Source organism: Dipteris shenzhenensis, chromosome 6 (genome assembly GCF_047967505.1).
Source record: "Dipteris shenzhenensis isolate YYH24624 ecotype China chromosome 6, Dip_SZ_1.0, whole genome shotgun sequence".
Taxonomy (NCBI): domain Eukaryota; kingdom Viridiplantae; phylum Streptophyta; class Polypodiopsida; order Gleicheniales; family Dipteridaceae; genus Dipteris; species Dipteris shenzhenensis.
Window position 1 is genome coordinate 5,666,438 of NC_141601.1, and position 13,721 is coordinate 5,680,158.

Below are 13,721 nucleotides of genomic sequence, written 5' to 3' on the forward strand. Positions count from 1 at the left end.
GCGATAGGAGGTAGGGACAGTTGGAGAGACCCGTCCTTCCAGCGTTGGCACGGGAGCCTGGACTTCTCTTGGGGCTTCCGCAGGGAAGGAGGCAGACTCCTGGAGAGGCTTGATAGATTTTATGTCAGTGATTGGGCCATCAGTAGAGGCGGTCAGGCGGGTATAGTTCCAGGGACGACACTTTCCGACCATGCGCCGGTACTCCTCTCATTAGATTCGGCAGCCCAGACCCTTCCCCCCCGGTCATGCAGGATTCCCGACTCCATTTTCTCGAGGGAGGACGTGCGTAGCAGTATTTGTAGTCTTTGGGACAGAGACTGGGGGGAGTGCACGGATTTGGTGGACTCAGTTGCGCAGGCTCTGCAGGAGTCCAGCCAGATCTGCCAGCTAGCAGCCCTACAGGTTCGACAGGATTGGTGGAGTAGAGAGAGAGCTCTTCGGAGGGACCTCGCCTCCATTCAGCGACTCCAGCAGGCTTCCCCGGGCTCGGAGGAGCTTCGGATCCAGGCCCTTCGAGCCAGAGCCCTCCTGGAGGAGACACTCCAGCGCCGCTCAGAGTTTTCCTATCACGCCTCTCTCTCCTTCTGGGCCCGGAAGGGTGACCGGATGTGCAGGGAGTTCTTCAGGACGCATGACCAGAGAGCTGCAGGTGATCAGCTTCGGAGTCTCAGGACAGCGGATGGTCACATCGTTACGGATCCGGGGGAGGTCCTGGGGTGGGCCACTGACTTCTACAGGACCCTCTTCCAGCAGGAGCCGCTTGCCCCTCGTGCTAGTCATGCCCGTGAGGAGGTGTGGAGGCACATTCCATCCCTGGTCCAGCCTAGCATGCAGGCGACGTTGTTGGCGCCGTTTACCTCGGATGAGATGCTGGAGGCCTTGATGGCTATCGACAGACAGAAATGCCCAGGAGAGGATGGGCTACCCCGAGCATTCTTCACCTCCTTCTGGGACCAGATCCATCAGCCCCTCCTTGCAGCTCTGCAGGGGATTTTCAGCAGCGGTCAGATGCCAGAGAGCCTCTCTTCGGGACTGATTTGCCTCATCCCGAAGGGAGGAGATAGACAGGAGATCCGCCAGTGGCGTCCGATCACTCTCCTTACCACCGCCTACAAAATCCTCGCCAAGATGATTAGTGCCAGAGTTCGGCCTCTACTCCCAGACCTCGTTCATGACACTCAGACAGGCTTTGTCCAGGATCGCAGTATCCTAGATAATGTCTTCACCTTTTCAGAGGCGGCGGAGTGGGCTCAGCACAGTGGATCACACCTTGCCATTCTACTTCTCGACTTCAAGAAGGCCTACGATCGCGTGGACTGGTCCTTTTTGGAGGGGACTCTGGAGCGGCTAGGTTTCCCGGCAGGTTGGATTCAGGGTATCTCAGCTTTGTACAGGACAGCGTCTAGCAGGGTCATCATTGGAGGCAGGATGGGTGAGCGCTTTAGCTTGGAGAGATCAGTGCGTCAGGGCTGCCCCCTTGCTCCTTACCTGTTTCTTTTCTTCGCCGAGGCCATGACTTACTACCTTCGGGCGAGGTCTACCGGGATCAGGGGTGTTCGCCTTCCACTTCGGGAGGACACGGAGCTTCTGGACTCGGAGTACGCAGATGATACAGCCCTTTATGTCCAGGATGATGAGAGGATGCTAGAGAGGGTGCGGATGGCCCTGGAGGTCTTCTGCTCGGCCGCTGGTGCAAAAATCAACTGGAACAAGTCAGTTGGTTTTCTCACAGACCCTGGGGCGTGTTCTCAGTGGGGGTGATTTTTGGGTTTCAGATGGATTCCACGGGGATAGACAGCTAGATACCTTGGCTTCCAGGTTGGCCTAGACATCACCAGCTCAGCAGTTTCTCCCGGTGCTAGACTCCATCCGACGGAAGCTGGCTTTCTGGAGCACTGCTAAGCTGTCTCTCGCAGGTCATGCCCTGGTAGTTAACCAGGTCCTCCTAGCCACGGCTTGGTATGTGGCTTCCTGCTGGTGCTTCTCGAGATCCAGCGTGGCACAGCTCAGGAGGTTGGTTCGGAACTTCCTTTGGTCTGGGGCGGATGGTCTTAGAGATACCAGAGCCAGGGTTGCTTGGCAAACAGTCATTCTTCCGCAGGCTGAGGGTGGCCTGGGGTTATTGATCCAGAGCTTCAGAGTCAGGCCTTGTTAGGCAAGCTTGTCATCTGCGGTTTGACCTCGGGGGGGCAGACGTGGAAGATGTTACTTCAGCAGGGAGTCGGCTCTTGTGTCCCGTGCCGAGGTGGAGAGTGGCTACCGTCCCTCAGGTGGATCTTCACTTCCGCCCCGCTCACTCAGCCCCGTTCCCCACTCGTTCGTAGCCTCCTCATGATTTGGAGGCAGCTTCGTCTCAGTCTCATTCAGTCCCAGCCCAGCTGTCAGGAGGAGATCGATCGCCAGCCGCTCGTCTGGAATGGTCAGGTCAGAGATACCGAGGGCCTTCAGTTGGGGGAGAGATCACATATCAGGTGGGATGGCTAGATGAGGGGGCCAGCCCGGTCCCTTCGAGTTTGGAGGGATACGTACAGACATCTGGAGATGGCCGATCTTGCAGACGTAGCTGGAGGTGCACGCGGAGTCCAGGCGAGACGCACGGAGATCGACGGTGCGATCCCAGCTACTTGGTTGGTTCCACCTGAGCCTCAGTCCTCATGCCTGGTGACACCCGCTGGCTGGGACAGTTCACCCCCCGTGGCATCCCACTGGTGGTCGCAGGACGTATGGATGACTCCTCTATCTCCTTCTTCGCGGTTTCAGGGGATGGACGACTTAGGAGAGAGGATGCGCTCATCGACCCCCTACTCCCGTGGCAGAGGGTTAGGGTCGTAGGCCTTTTGGGGAAGGTCTGGCGTACCGACCCTTGTATCGAGCAGGACCAGTTGCAGCTTTGGCGTCTTTGGCTCTGGGAGGGGCGGGCCTTGTCAGAGCTTGAGTGGGACCCAGGAGAGTGGTGGTGGCCAGAGATTGTGACAGGACAGGGGCCGACTTCCTTCTTCGCCTACAGCACGACTCTGGGCAGGCGAGTTCTCGGGAGGATGCAGAGCCGCCCCCCCACCCAGCGACCCAGCTGGTACGCACAGGGTATTTCCAGGTTCTTTTTGCAGGCATTCTGGAAGGCCTTGTGGGAGAGCTGGCGGCCGCGGAAGATCTCATACTTCCTGTGGCTTCTTGCCCACAAAGGTCTTCCAGTGGGGAGCTGGTTGAGGCAGATAGGCCAGGACGGATGCTGTCAGATTTGCCATGCGGATGAGGAGTCACCCAAACACTGCCTGTGGAGCTGCACGCGCGCCCAGGAAGTGTGGAGGTGGACTTTCGGGCTTCTTACTCGCGCAGCACCAGAGCTAGGAGTGATCACTTGGGGTGCGTTCTGTTGGTGCAGCACCGCACCTGGTCTTCATCACTTATTCGAGACATGCCAGCAGGACCCCACTTTCCTTATCACACAGGGGACGTGGGGGCCGATCGAGGGTATCCCACAGCACCTAGCAGAGGCTGATACAGGAGTTCGGGAGAGGCAGCCAGTCTGGGAGATTATCAGCAGCATTACAGGATGGCACATCTGGACCTCGCGCTGTGCGCAGATCCTCGGTGGCACCAGCTTATCGACTGCCCAGATCATGGCAGAGATTTGGAGCGAGATTATTCATACCCTCAGAGGCCAGTGGGACCAGATTCAGGGAGACTCTCGGGCTGGTCAGGAGAAGCGGAGACGCTTCCTCCGGGCTTGGGACACACAGGGCCTCTTCTTCGAGCAGACTACGCAGGGCCTTCGGTGGCACTACTCACCACCCCGATGGCTGTTCATTCATACTCAGCATATCCCTCCGTGAGAGGATGATTTATTATGCTACCTTTTAGGGCTGCGTCCGGTTTGTGAACGCAGCCCGTCAGCTATAAGCTGACCTCTTGTATCTTGTTCTCGAAGTAATATAATTAGCACTGTTTTTTCGGCAAAAAAAATAGTAGTTTACCTTATATTTAGCATACCTTCGGTAATTTTGCCATTTTGTATCTCATATTCAAATTTTGTACTACCGTCTTCAGAAGGAAAATTTTGTAATAAGACATGATTTGAGAGTCTTAGGAAATTTTGCATGTTCCTACCTCGGATGGCATGTTGTAATACTTACATTCTAATAAAACACATACAATAGTGGGACTAAAGCCCTATTCTGCCCCACAAAAATACTTTTTAGTTTCTGTTTTGTGTCAGTATATACCGACGCTTTACTAGTGTCGATATATACCAATAGATGTTTACCGATGGTACTACTGACACATTTATTGACACTTTGCATGTGAAAAAAAAATTAGTGTAATTTTCGTTAGTATTTCTATCGAAAATCAACAAATACCTTGTAGTGTGAACCTAAGGTGGAACACAATTGAAAAGGCCATGGAAAAACCCAATTGATTTCTTGGGTGAAAAGGTGGAGATAGCCCAATTAATCTACTTTAAAATTTCATGCAAAAGGGGGATTTGAACTAAAGACACCCTTATCCACTCACAAGGTCTTTCCACCGGCTACATGAATTGTTAATTTTTATAAAGAAGTTTAAACTCTTACTCTCCTTAATAAAAGGGGAGAGACCTAAACAGAAAATGCAATTATAAAGTCGAAAGCAACCATGCTATGCGCATGGAGAAGATGAGAAGGCAAGTAATATGAAAAGCAGACGAAAGTCTGCATCACAAAGGGGTGCACATTATGCACCAAGAATACAGAGGAACTAGAGACAAGCACATAATATGACAAGACCACGCAACTCTTCATTACCAACGGGTACACATTAAATTGACGAGGGTAAGGAACGAGAGGAACTGGTGGAACAGGAACGCAAGGAGCAGCCAAGTCACTTATTTGAGAATGAAATTCGAAGTTTCTAAGGCCAATTGAGGATACGACGAAAGTAACGAATTCACGCAAAGGAGACAAAGCTAACGAGAAGTATATACGATTTCGTGCGCGTGGAAAATGATAAAAAACGCGAAGACCCCGGGCAAGGATGGTGAAGATGAGAAGAGCTACATCGAGGCGTCAAGGACACACAGTATGAACGAGGTGGTGGGGGTGTACAGAGCTTCTTGCAGTGTGTCGGCTCCTGTAGATGAAGAGTGGAGTGAGAGAGTTCTTAGCGTCGAGGAAAGACCATAACCTTAGTGCTCACGTTAACTGTATCCTGAGCGTTCGCGGAATATGCTTTTAGACCAATTCTCATACGATACGTCCATGCAACTTGTATTGATTGTGAGCATGATCGGCGTGAATGAGTTCGCAGCGATTTGCGGCGAGGCAAGCAATGGCGTGAAGATGGTACCTCGATCTGCCTTGAAACGAAAGAAAGGACATCTTACGTGACGTGACTACCCGTCATAGAGTCAGCCAGTAGTATATTGAGCAAGAGACAGGCGCAAGCTGGTGAAGGTGTGTCATCGTTCTAAGCTTCTATATGATGAATGTCTCGGAATGCTAGCTGAGCTTCAAAACTGATTTGCCTTCGACGATCGTTACACCACAAAGTGGAGCTAGAAGCAGATTCTAAGAGTGCTTGCGTTGAAGTGCGTAGCATGGCGGCCGATCCTGTCCGGGTAAAGAGAGCTGTGCTGGTCGGTTGCAATTACCCAGATACAGAGTTTGAGCTCCATGGGTGCGTGAACGATGTTTGGAACATGCATCGATGTCTCATCGAGCGCTTCGACTTCCATAAACGAAACGTCAAAGTGCTCGTGGACAACGATCAGCGTTATACGCAGCCTACAGGAGCTAACATCAAGAAAGCTTTGCTGAAGATGGTCTTCTCTGCCCATGCGGGCGATATCCTCTTCTTTCACTACAGTGGCCACGGCACGCGAGTGCCTACTGAGAGTGGGAGTAGTAGCGATGGTACTGGGTACGACGAGTGCATAGTGCCATGCGACATGAACCTTATGACTGGTTTGCTTCTCGTCTTACCGTAATCTTTTGGGTGGCTCTTCGTCTCTTGTATGTTAACGCCAAATTAGGATTATTCTTCGCATATACTGTGTTGTCGACAAAAAGTATGCCTGACTGACGTGCTAACGTTCTTGTTAACAAAAAATGGTGTTGCTTGGTATCCCTTGAGAAACTCAAGGTGTCTCCATCTCCATTGCTATATCACAACAGACACTTGTAAGTTTGAAACTGAACTTCTGAGTACACACTGGACTTGCAGATGAAGATTTCCGGGAAATTGTGGACCTCCTGCCCAAGGGTGTGACATTTACCCTCGTAGCAGACTCTTGCCACAGTGGTGGCTTGATTCAATACGAAAAAGAGCAGATTGGCGACAGCTTTAATCACAAAGCAGGTGGTGATGAAATCCTAGTACGCAGGCAAGCGGGCAGCAGTCGCCTGCCTAGCCTTGAAGAAGATGCTAGCGATAACGAGCAGCCGATTGATAATATTATTATGGTACCCAGAGCTACTACGAAGGCCCGGTCTCTACCGCTATCCAAACTGGTAGAAATTCTGAGGGAGAGGACGGGGAAGGGAGACATCGACGTGGGAACGATCAGGACGACACTGTTCGACATGTTCAGGGAAGAGTCGAGCTCCAAAGTGAAGAAGTTCATCAGGTCGGTGTTGGAGAGGGTGCAGCAGCAACAGGAGGAAGGGCCCGGAGGAGAAGGAGGGATGGCTGCGCTAGGGTATGTGCAGGAGAAGCTGAAGGAGGAGGCGAGGGACTACTTCAAGGCAGCGTGGGAGTATGGGGGAGTGAAGGAGGGTGGAACTTTGGCAGATATGGCCATTCTTGTGAGTGCATGCCAAGCGTATGAGACTGCAGCAGACGCGATACCTGAGGACGGGGATTCCAATGGGGCGTTTGGAGCATTGAGCAATGGCATCCAAATGGTTCTTGCAGCTGAGTTGCTGCATGAGCAGCAGCCCACTAACTATGAGCTTGTGGCTGGCGTCAGGGAGCTCCTCTCCAAACAAGGCTTCTCCCAGCATCCCGGATTGTATTGCAGTGACGATAACGTGAAGAATTACTTCATCTGCTACATCCTTGGTTCATCCCAAAACAGTGGTTGATAAAGTACAATATCCCATTTCCTGTTCATAGTCGACTTCGCATCTCACAATTCAAAGGATGATAGCTTCATCTCTACTGCATCTCAGTGTTTGATGATCGTGAAACCCTAATTTATACCAAAACAGCAAGTAGTGCTGATGATGTCTGCTACCTCTCATAATGTCGGCTGATATCCCATCTCAACTTGTACCTATTCGTGTTGATAATCAACTTTCAACTCCTCCATCTCAGCATCCTGGTTTCTATCGAAGTTGTGACGTAAACTTTTGAATCTTAATTAAATCTTGTTCTTTTTTAATTTATCTTTACTTATTAAGAGGAAGCGTTTTTAAATGAGATGTATGTTTGACATGTGGGCATTAATGCTCCAATTCATAAGAGCAATTATGAACAAATATTATCTATGATCTCCTAAAAATAGGTTGTCTAGGGTTTTTGGTTTTTTTAGATTACATAGAGCTTGTGGATAGATTCAAATCCACTTCTCATTAATACAATAATTGAACGAGCGCTTTAACATTTTCCTCCCAATTACCTAACCACAAACTCGAGACTCTTGGTGTTCTATTCATTTCTCTTCTAATGGAATAATAAGGTGAACATTTTCACTCGGCCTTTAGAGAAGAATCTACATCCCATAGAAATTCAATTGCAAAAACTGTAAAATGAAGAAAGTTTATCTCCTTGTTTAGCTCCCCATAAGTTGATTCTGTAATAAAGACATTCATCTTGAAAGAGAGCGTCAATGCATACAAAGGTGGAATAGTCTCAAGCGTAAGAGTAAGAGGTCATGGGACCTGAAGGCCAAACTTCATTCCCATTCGTCCATGCCTTCTTCTTTTGCAAATCTCAGTCAAGAAACACATAGAAGAAGCATGACAGCCTTGGGTGGCTCTTTTCGAAATGAAAAAGCTCGTAAACCTATTGGAAAATCGGCCCATCAGTCACAAACAATGAAGGACGAGGCCAATCCCCTATGGAACCCTTATTGGAAGAACAAGTTAGAGCCAAACGCGATAGAGGAGATTGTAAATATTCATTTCTAATATTATGTGTGCTCTTAGGAAAACATCAACCAAAAACATGGACGTGCACTTGGAGACAATAATAGAAGAGTTGAGACTTTTATGTAATGGTGTTGATATGACCGACATATCATCCTCCACTAGTCACTCTACATGGCATATTAGCATGGACAATTCATGATTATCCTGGGTTAGGGTTATGCTCAGGTATATATTCTAATGTCACCATGGTATTTTATGAATATATATTGATCCATTGATAAGCATACCTTCCAATTCTTCATTGCATGTTGGACATGCATAGTGACCCTTTGTTGAGATATGATATATCGACAAAAGTCATTTTTCAAGCTTGAGGGATAGGTGGCATTTTGATAGCAAGCGAGAAACAAGGCAATGCCCACCTAGGAGATATCCAGAAGTGGGCCAAATTTGAAGAAAAGAGACAATAAAATCCACAAGAAATGCCAAAAGGGATGAAACCTGACATGTCCATTTCTATACCTTTCCATATTGGAGATGTTTAAAGATTGCTCATCTTATAGATCCCATGCATATGTTCAAGAACATAGTGGAAGCTTTGTGGGGGCACATGATTGGCAAAATGGATACAATAGCATCTAGAAGAGATCTTGAATTAGCTAATACAAAACTTTTCTTATGGGGTCAAAGAGGGGAGAAATGAACAAGTCACGTATGAGACAGCTCCATGGATCTTATCCAAGGATGAGTATAAGCTAGTAAAGGAAAGAATGGTAGCTTTTAAGAACACGTTTACTAAAATGATGATCAATTCTCTGGCTTAAAAAGCCACGACTAGCATAATCTATTACGTGTTGGTCTTGTAATATATGAAACATGTTAATATTCTTGAGTGATCCTCATATATGACTATATCTCAACTATTTCTTACCAGTTACATATATATGGCATCATATTTTAATATCAGCCATTCAAGATTGCCTGACCAAAGGTTTGCATGAATTCATTTATCAGCTAGGGATAGTCGCGAGGTAAGCAAGCATTAGTAAATGGTCTCTATAAATTGGTTTATCTATTTTACACCATGTCATATTTTGACTACTTAGCAAAACTAGGCATTGTACAGGTGAATTTTAAGAGAAGCGGAGCTCCCAAGGATGAGGATGGAGTGTATAGAGCTCTTATGTTTAATGGAAAAAGAATTGCCAACTAGCTTTTTCAACACACATGAGGATATACTAGTGCACCTTGTGGATGAGATGTCTCTTGCAGGTGTTGTCACTAGTTGATGGATGTTCTTTTTTGGGAGATTCATGAAAGTCATCAAGGGATTTGTTTGTCACAAAGCATGACTGGAAGGGTCTATGGCACAAGGATGGCTTGCTCATGAATTTCTTTTTTATGTTCGTAAGTATTTGAAAAATGAAGTCCTAGAATCAAGCCAAGAATATGGGATGATGAGGATGATGAGAAGGTAGCAGATGAATTGTTACAAGGAAAAGTAAGGGAGATAAAATTCTCATTAAACTCGAGAGCAAATTTCCACATTTGTCGTATATAATTCAGAGAATATGCAAATATGGATAGAGAATATGCAAATATGGACATCTACACAAATGAGAAGGAGAATAGGATATAAGAGAGAAAAAGGCTCAAACAAAGCAAAAGGGGTAGAAGGCAAGTTAGATATCCTTGTGAGCTAGAGATAATTCAAGAAAAGTGTACTCTAGATTGGTGCCAAGATGCCATAAGCAAGGCACACTTTAAAGGAGAGCTAAAGGATCCCATGTGACTCCCGAGAGCAAGAGATTTCATTGGGATGTGATTGGCATGTAGGTCAAATTGTTTTTTCATGCATCTCTCTATCTAAATTATGTCTTTTAAATTGCATCTAGATGATAATTTACATTTTGTGTTGTGACTTACATTCTTTCAATATTATTATAGGCACATGTGTATGGTAGTATGTGGGCCTACAAGCATCACTTTTGCATTAAAAGAATTGATCGATGGTAAATAACCATGTACTCTGGTCTTGTTGTATCATTTCAACAACAAAGTCGTGCAAGTGTCAGAGACACAAATGTAATTGGCAACGAGTTGAATTATGTTCTAGTATTGGAGAAAATTATAGAAGTCAACTATAGGCTTTTCAAAATTGTGCAATTTAAAGTATGATGGTTCCATGTGATATACAAGGTCCCAATGCAACAATTAGAAGAGAGAAAAATGGTTCTTATTATATTAGTTCTACCGAAGTACTTTGGTCATCAAATGAAGCCTTTGTGTTTCTTAAGCATCGTCAATAGGCATTCTTTCACAAAGATGCAAAAGAGGAGAAATGGCTACATGTAGTACATGTAAATCCTCATGGGAGACATATTTTTGAAGGTGCATACATGGATGATGATGATGAAGATGCAGCCATAAATGATCAAGGTCTTGACAAACATGAAGGACACACAAGGGACAACAATAATGATGCCATTCAACAATGAGGAGGTGATGTTGAAGAAAATGAGAATAATTTTGATGAAGTAGATGAAAATGATGTGAAGACTATAAACGTAGTGACTACATTAATGAGCATGAAACTGTTACAATTCCAAAGATAGAACTTTCAAAAATTTAAAAATGAGAAAATGTTGCTAGATAATATTGAGGAGATTTGAAATGTATTATCTTTTATTATGTTTCAAGCACTAGTTGGATTTTTTTTAAATGCACTGTTCATCTTTGTTACTAACACTTTTCATGAAGGATGACTTCCTGGTGGGCTAGCCATTCAGCTCTACTTGGGGTTCAATTCTCCATGAGTTACAATCATATAAATTGACTTGGAGAACACAATTGAATCATCGAGGGGTGGGTATGCTGATATTGATGGATTTCCGTCAGTCTATCCATCGATCATTTGTCAGTCTATCATTAACCATCCGCTCACTCAAATTCATCCCCTTCATATAAGTCCAAGAATCTATCTTCTCCATAAAGGGTAGAATGGCAACCTATGTGTTGCCCATATGGCAACCCCATGATTTGTCTTTTGTGCACTATATGCTACCCACATGGAAGCATATCTATTGCCTACATGGCAGCTCCATCATTATTCTTTTCTAGGCTTGTATGATGCCCATGTGCTTGTTAGAAAGCCCCAATAGAGGGTACTAGAAGACTGATTGTGATAGCCCAGGTATTGATACATAATTGTTTGTACAATGGAATCTAAAACTACTTTCCTTATGTGTACTTAAACATACATGTGTGCAAGCTAGTAAATAGACAATGCTCCAGTAAATAGATCTACTCCACCTTGCCTCTGATAGCCTGCTAGCCATTCTATACTAGATCTATCATTCCAAGAGAGCTCAAAACTACCAAGTAGGTTCCTCTGTGTGCTACCCACAGTGGTAGCACTTGGGCTACCCATTTGCAACCCATATGCTATCCATGTAGCATCCCATCTACTTCCCATATTGTAGCCATATGTGTTGCCCATTTACTACCCATGTGGTAGCCCATGACTAGAATCCAAAGAGCTTCTTTAGCAAGCCTTCAATGACTGTGTGTTTCCTGATAGAAAATAGAGGGTACCTACCCCATGCAATGAAAGACTAATATATTAGATGGTGGACCTAAGTGGAATTCATGCAAAAGTGTTATATGTGTGTGCACACATGGAATCCAAAACTTCTTTCAAATTGTGTGTACTACATGAGCAAGCTAGTAAATAGATAATGATCCAAGATAGATATAGAATCCACCAAATTAATATATTTTCATCCAATGCTATGGACACAATACATAAGGTAGATCCAAAGTGTGGTCCTATGATCTTACCAAAAGGTTCGCCTACTATCTGCCGAGTACTTTTAAATTCTAAGCCCGTGTGCTCTAGCTCAAGCTTATGTAGACTCTCCATCTAGATCTCAGCACCTGACTGCCATGGAAAATAGCCTAGGTTTTTGCCAATGATGAGTTAAGTCTGTAGCTCCTCTGTCCATTCTTCTCCTCTAGGATGTATGCCCAAGAAGAGGTATCATGTTGCTACTTTCTACTCTATGATATCTGCATTGCTAGATAGCAAAATGAGATGCAACAAATTGATACCTTTGGGGATCACAATACTAGGGCCCCTAGCCCTTGTTTCCTTGTTGGCATGAACCCCTAGTCGAACCCATATCTAGGCATGGTTGGTTGTCCAATCAGGACAACCTATGCTACTACATATATCACCCTTTTGTGCACCATATGTAGGGTGTGTTGCAATCCATGTGCCTACCCACACTCCCACCAGATCATTTCACCATGTTGCACCATGTCCAAGCCCCTGTTATAGGCCCTCAGCCTACCTACACACCTCTCCATGCAGGAGTCTTTCACTTGGGTCATCTTGCTGCTCAGATATACCTCTGTTGGGCTAGATCCATGCCACAAGGGCTTGCCATCTACTCCTTCCATCATCTCCATCTGATGTAGACATCTTGTCTCCCTTTGGATCTCCGGCTATGTCCTTAGAAGTGCTACCCACATGACAGCCTTGCTGGTGTCCATGTGGCAGTCCCTTGTTCACTCTTTTCTATATATGATCTCAGCTCCCATGGCAGCACAGCTTAGGTTGGTAGCCTCCTGTGAGCTAGGTCTATAGCTTTAATGTCTCTTTCTCCTCCTAAACATAGGCCCAAAGGTAGTCCTACTATTGCTCCTTTTGTTGCTAATGGATTGGCTGATCCAAAAGATATGGTATGAAGTCCTAAGGGCTTGCTTGAAAAACCAATCAGCAGCATGCTCTAGCCGACCCAGACAAGACAACTAGCTTGATGCAAAACCACCTCGAAGGGCTCTCAAGACTAGGGATTTATGCCCTCTTTTCAATGTAGGTGCGCAGCCCCTTTGCTAGCCTTGTGATGCGACTTGGTTAGCTGTGCAACGGACCTAGTTGGCTCAACCCAACCAGCCCCTATATAAAGGAAAGGGGCTAGCCCTCCTTGCTCCTCTTTCTACTCTCCTTGTGTTGTTGCCAAGGTCCATCCACCAGCTCTAAGTGGGCAATTTTTTCTAGGCCATTACCATGCCCATAGCCTTCCATACTTTTGTCAATGTTAGCTTTCCATCTGCAGATCAGTCAGGTGGCCTTGTGCCACTTTCTTTTGCCATCTTGCTGCTCTACACAGCCAAGTACATGCTCTTTCTTCTCTCTCTAGTCCACTTCTCCGATGCATGCCTCATTTGGGGGCTCATAAGTGGGGAGGTAACCATTCATTTTTCAACAAGGAAAAGGTAGATCAGAAGAACAAGGAGTCCAACTCAGATTTAGATGGTGAAACTAAAGCTAAAACTAATGTGGTAATCGGAGAACTATTCTTGGTGACATCTCCATGTGTTACTGAGGTCAGATATGTAGACCTAAAAGTCATAGTGAAGATGTCTGACATTGAGATGTGGGCCAACAGGGAGTCAAAAACCTTTATGAAGGTAAAGGACAACAAGGAGTGATTGGACTCTTCTAGGTGCATGACTATTGATATTGATGTGAGGGTGGATCCCATTCAATGCCCTAGGGTTTCAAGTTTCACCATTGGATGTTGTAATTCAAAAGGGGGCATTACAAAGATTACACAAGTTATTGGTATGTGCCTCCATGAGGTGCATGGT

General features: G+C 46.0%; 1 pseudogene; it reads left to right on the forward strand.

Moving 5' to 3' along the window:
- The first annotated feature begins 5,572 nt into the window (after positions 1–5,572).
- LOC147900689 (metacaspase-6 pseudogene) lies at positions 5,573–7,058 on the forward strand (annotated as a pseudogene).
- The last annotated feature ends 6,663 nt before the right edge of the window (positions 7,059–13,721 follow it).